General features: G+C 51.7%; 1 long non-coding RNA gene across 2 annotated transcripts; it reads right to left on the bottom strand.

Annotated features, from left to right (window-relative positions):
- Window positions 1-3,702: 3,702 nt before the first annotated feature.
- On the bottom strand, window positions 3,703-6,975 carry LOC149862990 (uncharacterized). Of its 2 annotated transcripts, XR_016443166.1 has the most exons (4): window positions 5,612-6,975; window positions 5,030-5,200; window positions 4,005-4,111; window positions 3,703-3,767 (listed from the first exon to the last, which is right to left on the bottom strand). It is a non-coding gene; the product is annotated as an uncharacterized LOC149862990 (long non-coding RNA). The 2 variants fall into 2 exon arrangements; XR_016443165.1 differs by having other exon boundaries at window positions 5,030-6,975.
- Between the last annotated feature and the right edge of the window lie 276 nt (window positions 6,976-7,251).

Below are 7,251 nucleotides of genomic sequence, written 5' to 3'. Positions count from 1 at the left end.
CCGCCTTCGCCCGAGCTGATGTTCTCCGCCCAACTCTTTGACCCCATTCCTGCCTGCCACAACTTGATGGTATCAGTGTTTGGGGTCGGTCATCGCATGCGCTCGTAGGCTCAGGGTTCCCCCGGCGGTCACTCTCGGGGCTCCACCACCCCTACACCCCAGCCTCACGCCTCCTATATGGTGGTGCCAAGCTGTTCATTGTCTCGTTCTTTGGACTCTTACCGGGATGAAATGCCAGCTTCCCCCTAACCAGAGCTAGGCCTACTATGGGGCTAAGGCCCTCCGGTCTCCCCTAGGACTCAGGGAAAAGACAGGCTTAACAGAAATTACCAAAAACCTCAATGCAAACTCAGGCATACCACCCCTTTAATTGTCCCCCCGTCACGCCTCGCTGTAACACTGACTGCTTCGCCTTGGCACTCAGTCTTTGCCTATTCCCCGGCACCTTACAGTCCAGCGACAGCATTTCCTTTGGAGGCACCTCTCTCTGGGCTTCCCTGCAATCTATCCTCCTAGGGCTGATTTCACCTGGGGTCTCCTTCAAGATATCACAGGGGCAATCCCGGAGCTTCCTGACAGCTGCGCCGGCAGCATCGTTCGGGCGGCATCCCTGCCTCTTCTCACACCTGCCCTGGGTGTTTCTCCCCTCATGCCTTGATGTCCCTACCTGTCTGAGAGGCGAGGACATCGGCTGCAGCCTCTCCTCCTTCTCCGTGCCTCCTGCGGCATGTGCCACCATTTTTATTTATGCTGGCTGGCACTCTGCGCTTACGTCACCGGCCGGCTGCAGTTGAATAAACAAGCGGCTGACGAGCCGTGCGGGTTTCGCCTCCCGTCCTCCATTCCCTGGCTTGGGAGTTGCCGTTGAGTACCTTTGCATCCCGGGACACAGGGTTTTGGACCAGAGTCCAAATATCACCCTGCACAAAGTTGGTTGGACATTTCTGATATTACCTATATATCACCCAGGATGTTGCATGTCCTGGGGGCGGATCTGGCATACAGTGTCTTCCTGCAGTATTTGTTGTGTTTCTGGAATGGGAATGTCAATTATAAGAAATAGGAGGGTTACCTCCCAAATATTAAAGTGTTAAGACGTGCCACACTCCAAACGTAGTTGCAAGCTTACCATTCTGGTGATGCCACTGTGCTTGGCAGTTCAGAATACCAGGGTGGGCGTAGCAGGGGGGAGGGAAGCACCTACAGGACCACTGGTGGAGGTATGGGCATGACCACTAGCAAAGGGTAGTATACAACAGTAATTGGCAATATGGATTACTCCTCCATTTCTTTCTTTCTTTCTGCATTAAGTATTCTGTGCTAAGGTAACTACTAGAGATGCCCCCTGCACTGTGCCCTGGCTGCCTGCAGTCAGCTGTGGGAGCAGGGGGAGAGAGGGATAGGCAGGAGCCAAAAAATAAAATAAAATAACAGCAGCACCTACTGGCCAAAGGCCTGAAATACAGAAATAGCATAGTGACACCTGATAGCAAAATAATTACATGTTTTTGAGTCATTTGGTGTTTACACACCATGAATCCATAGATACAACAACATAATCGGCAGTGACACAAACTAAACCATGTCTAAGCAGTTTTCGTTTAAAGCGTTGAAAAGACTTTTAAAGTGGCAGGAAATCCTGCTTGTGCAAACAAATGCAGTTGAGCCAGCATAAACAGGAAATCTCGTGTTGTGTACATAAGATAAGAAAACTTTCTGAAGCCGGGACTTGTCAAGGTGATGCCTATTTCTAAGCATTTGAAAAATTCCCTCTTTAATTCCTCAATACCTGAAGAGGGAGAAATTTTATTCCAGGGCACTACTGACATGCTTAACTTTAGGCACCTGCTTAAGCAACTTCCAGAATGAGGGCTTTCACTTACCGAAGTCAATGTAGGCTGTCCCATGGATTTCAGGGAGCAGGAAGAGATACAAAATGATTACTTTTTAAATAAAATGGTATATTCCCATGATGTCAATATATCTCTGTTTTGTAACTAGTGCTTGATAATTTGTCAATGGTTTCCAGTAGCTTAACGCTGCTATACATTGACTTTCATTTATAGAGTATTTATCCCCCTTACCTCTAAGCTGGGGGTGGGCAAAATGGCAGTTCCAGTCAGGAGCCAGACTTCATTTCCCAGCAACCCCTACCTGCATGGCTGGGGCATGATTCCATGGAGACCCCAGTCACAGCTGCGCTGTGATAGAAAAGCTGGGGTTGCTATGAAGACTGGCAGGGCACACAGGGCAGGACAAGGGACTGCTCCGGAGCCACTGGGATATCTTGCAGTGGGGGCAGCTTCATCAGGCCCAGGGCAGAGCCATTATCTGCAGCCTGCACAGTCTGGGCAGGGGCGAACAGGCAGCAGATCACAGCTCTGCCCTAGGTCAGGATCATACTGTCACCACTGCAAAGAGCCAGGACAGATCTGCGGCCTACATGCTCTGGGCAGGGACATGCTTGCAGCGGTGACAGCGTGATCCTGAGCCAGGGCAGAGCCATGATCTGCTGCCTGCTTGCCACTGCCCAGAGCATACAGGCTGCAGATCACAACTCTGCCCTGGCCCAAACCAAACTGCCCCACCTGCAAGATCCCAGCAGGTATGAAGCAGCCCCCTATCCTGCTCTGTTGTGTGCCCTGCCAGTGTGGTAGCTAGGGCTGGTTTCCATGGGAACCCCAGTCTTGCACTATCACAGTGCAGCTGAGGTCTCCCTGGAGACTGACCCCAGCCATGCAGGCAGAGGCTGCTGGGAAATGGAGTCTGTTGTCAGCCAGATCCGGCCTGTGGGACAGACTTTGCCCACCCCTGCTCTAAGCACTGTCAGAAGCAGACAACGTTCCTTGGGTAAATCCAATATTTTTTATTAGACCAACTAAAATAGCTGGAAAAAAATCTTCTTTGCAAGCTTTTAGGTACAAACACCCTTCTTCAGGCTGACGAAGGAGCTGCACTTGTTCTGTGCTCTTCCTAGATAGGAGAGAATAGAACCCAGAGGCCAGTATGCAAGCATGTCAGTCAGTGAAAATGCAAATTGAGGCAGCCAATGGGTAAAAAATGGGGAGGGGGATAAAGGAGAATGTAGACCTCGTGATAAGATGTAACTGGTAAATAGTAGAGAGATTATCTGAGTAGAGGATATCAGATGTTAGGCAGGTTATAATCTGAGGTGCTTTTTTGAGCACTCTCTGTTTTACATGAGATGGTATACCTGAAGACATTACCAGGAATGGTTTCAAAGCCTTACTGGAATTACTTGGTCAATGACTTTTAATTATGGCTTAAGTGTCATCTACATGCAACTTGCACCAAAATCTTCTTCAGCCAATTCAACGTACTCGTGTTTTAAATAGACACCTTTTTCTCTGTAGAATCTCAGCATGATCTGTATGAAGGGCAAGTTAAGCATATAAGCATGCCTTTTTATGACCATTACCTTCATCGTCATTTTATCACTCTCATGGTAGGCGCGGCCGGCGGGCCTTCTCCAGCCGCTCTAAGGCTGGTTGCCAGCCATCAACCCCTCCAGCAGGCTGGATCTCTAGAGACTCGTCACAAGCCACATGGGTTTTCCCTCCTGCTCTGTATGTCTTTCGTCCCGGGCTGCGGGTAAGTGTTCCATGTTACCACGGCCCCTGGGACATAACCCCCCCCACCAGTTGCCTTGTGGCAGTTCCAGGGGTTCCGCCTCACTGTTACCTGCTTCATGCTGAGGGGATCACCCGCTTTGTTGTCCCCTATTGCGAGTCACGTCTTGGTCGCATCTAGATAAAAAATCTGCAGTTACGTTATCCTTCCCTGGACAGTATGCAACACAGAACTTAAAGAGATGCAGCACTAATGCCCAATGCGTTATGCATGCATTATCTGTTTTAGCCATACTGAGCCATTTTAATGGTGCGTGGTCTGTGATGAGCATGAATTCTCACCCAAGTAAGTAATAGCGGAAGTATTCCACCCCCCATTGGATAGCCAGGCACTCCCGCTTGATGGTTGCATACCTGATCTCGGCGGGTAGCAACTTTCAGCTGGTGTAGGCCACGGGTCTGTCCACTCTGGCATCCCGTTGTGTTAACACGGCCCCAAGCGCCACCGCTGAGGCATCCATCTGTAACGAGAAGGGCTTCTCAGAGTCAGGAGTATGTATTAGTACGCCATCACAAAGGGCCCTTTTCAAGGCTTGGAAGCTGCTTAACATCGCCCTATTCCATTGAACTCCTTTCCAGAGTGACCCTTTTAGGGCTTCAGAGAGAGGTCCCACTAGCTCCGAGAACCAGGGTACGAATCGGTGATAATAATTTACTAAGCCTAGAAAGGACCGCAACTGCTTTGTTGTTTGCGGGGCTTGGAAGGAACGAATGGCCTGGACCTTATCCTCTAATGGCCTTATGGTCCCCTGGCCTACCAGAAACCCTAAGTATTTAGTGTGTTTGGGTGCAATCACACATTTTCAAGGTGTCGCGGTTCGGCCTGCCTTCTGGAGCTCGGTTAGAACCGCCTGGAGGGCGTGGAGATGTCAATCCCACGATGGGGTGAACACGACTGTATCATCAATGTATGTGGCAGTGTACCCCGTGTGGGGCGCCAGAAGGTGATCCATTAATCGTTGGAATGTCACCACTGCCCCATGCAAGCCGAATGGCATTTTAACAAATTCGTACAGCCCCCACGGGGTCCCAAAGGCTGTCTTATGGCGGTCCCCTGGCCGTACCGGGATTTGCCGATATCTTTTGGTGAGATCTAACGTTATATAGCGGGCCACCCCTATCCGCTCTACTAGTTCCATCACCCGTGGCATGGGGAAGGCATCAAACATGGCCACTTTGTTCACTCTCTGATAATCTATGCAGAGTCGATGATCTATGGACTTGATGATCTCCCGAGGTCCCTTCCAGCCCTAAAGTCTATGAAATCTATGAGTCTCAAGGTCCCATTGAGTTTACAGATGGGTACCAGAGAGCTTCACCAAGGGCTCGTGATGTCATAATGACGCCCAGGGCTTGCATCTTTCCACTTCTCTACATACCTCTTCAATCAGACCGATGTCCTCAGTTGCTTAATCCTCAGTGTCTGGCAGACCCCTTGCAGGACCCCCAAAATGAAGTTTCATGACTGGTCTGTCAATATCTCGTGTGGCACTCCCATTCGAGCTATCCACTTCACCAACTCTTCGGTGATTCGGGGCGCCGTTACCAACCTGAGAGGGACCGCGTCAGGGTACTGGGTTGCGTAGTTGACAAACACCAGAATGTACTGGTGCCTGTTGCTGCTGCGCAGCAGAGGTCCAATGACATCCATGGCGATATGGGAGAAGGGTAGATCAATAACTGGCATTGGTCTCATCGGTGCTTGAGGTGGCTGATCTTCCCTGGCTTTTTGACACACTGGACACTCAGCGCAGCGGTGGGCTATATCTTCCCCCAACTTTGGCCAATAAAACCACTGGGTTATTTTGTCTATTGTGCTATCCCTCCCCATAGGGCCTCCCATAGGTATAGTGTGGGCCAATTGCCACACCGCCTTTCGCAAACATCGAGGCACCACCAACTGGACCCGGCTTCCCTCCTCCCCTCTTGGGTGTCACCTGATACAAGATGTGGTTCCTTACCTCAAAGCGACACCCTGAGTCAGAGGTTTGAGCCGGGGGCCAGGTCATGCCTGTGGCCTGGGACCACCAGTCTTGTAGCTCCGGGTCATTCCCTTGGGCTTGTCGGAATTGTGGCCCACTAGCAATGTCTCTCCAGTCGACCGCCTCCTTGTCCTCTTCTGCGGTGTTTGCCTCTCCTTCTTTGGCATCACCAAACCACCCATCCCCCTGGATCAATGCCTTATATGCGAACTCAACATTGTGTACCCTGTCCATCACCTCATACAGAGGGGCCCAGTCTTGCCCTAGCAACATCTCACAGGCCAATCGGGGTGCAAGGCCTACCACTAACTCCCCTCGGTAGTCCATAACCCTAAGATGGGCTCTAACTCATTGAAGGACCTGGGTTTCGCCACAAAGACACGACACCCTCACTGGCTCTAGCCCATGGGGACATCGGACAAGAGACGCGCCCTTATCAACAATTGTGCGCATCCGGAATCTAACACCGCCTGGACCTCTACCCACGCACGCACCACCAGGTGTTCCCATACAGGGTTACCTTCCCCGGCCCCAAAGCTGCACTCCATTGGCTCCCCTGTGACCTTCTCTCTAGGGAATTCTGCCAACCCCCTCAGGATATTCATAAGCCGCCCTTTCTCTGCAGCCCGCCCGGGGCACTCTCGGGTGAAATGCCCGACCCTACCGTTGCGGTAACACACCAAGTCGCCCCTTGGGGCCTATAGCCAGGTTTACACCTCTCCACCTCCCTCGTTACTGGTGCTGATGATGGGAATCCCCGCTTTTCCCGTGGGTAATGCCATTCTGCCACCACAAAAGCTTCAGCTAATTTTAATGCTTCCTCGCAAGTCTCGGGGGTGTGTTGCCAGACCCAGTGCTGGGTTCTCTCTTCCAGATCGCTTATGAATTGTTCTAACATGATTTTGTCCACCAGAGCTGCCATCGTGCATGTAGCCAAATTGGCCCATTTACCAAAGAGGTCCCTGGGTCATCGCAGCAGCACCCTTGGTCGTCTCTTCCAGCCCTTTCTTGTCTTGAAAGAGCCATTGGTAGTGGTCTGGACTGAGCTTGAGGCGGTATAGGATAGCTGCCTTCACTGCCTCATAGTCTTGGGCCTTATCTCGTGTTAAGGCCCAATAGGCCACCTGGGCCTTGCCCACCACCAAGGCCCAGAGCTGGCTGGCCCAGTACCTATTGTCAAGGCCCATAATGATAGCATGGCACTCAAAGGCCTCAATATACATCTTGGGGTCATTGTCAGCTGTCATCTTAGGTATTCCTAGCGCCGACGTACTATGTTGCGCTAGCAGCCGCTGCTGTGACCCCACAATCTGCATCAGCACCTGCAAATTCTGGGTTAGTAGGTCGGCAGGGCCCATCTCGGTTGGTTGCATCCTGAACTGGTGTTCCCCTAAGCCTTCCCGGCCAATGCACCACTCTGCAACTGGCAGGCCTACTCCAGCTCTGCTCTCCTTGTGGTTGTCTCCGCCCCTTCCAGGCCTGTTCGTTGCCAGGGTAGTTCTTCCCGTGCCACCAACCCCACTCTCGCCTGCCACGACTTGATGTTCCCCAATGGGCGGGGCTAGTTCACGGGTCCCTCGGTAGCCCTGGCCCAACCCAATGGTTGCTTATGGGGCTCT

This window comes from Crocodylus siamensis, chromosome 6, assembly GCF_052110815.1.
Source record: "Crocodylus siamensis isolate JL-2025a chromosome 6, ASM5211081v1, whole genome shotgun sequence".
Taxonomy (NCBI): domain Eukaryota; kingdom Metazoa; phylum Chordata; order Crocodylia; family Crocodylidae; genus Crocodylus; species Crocodylus siamensis.
The sequence above is the reverse complement of the archived record's forward strand: the minus strand, read 5'-3'. Positions and strand labels throughout refer to the sequence as shown.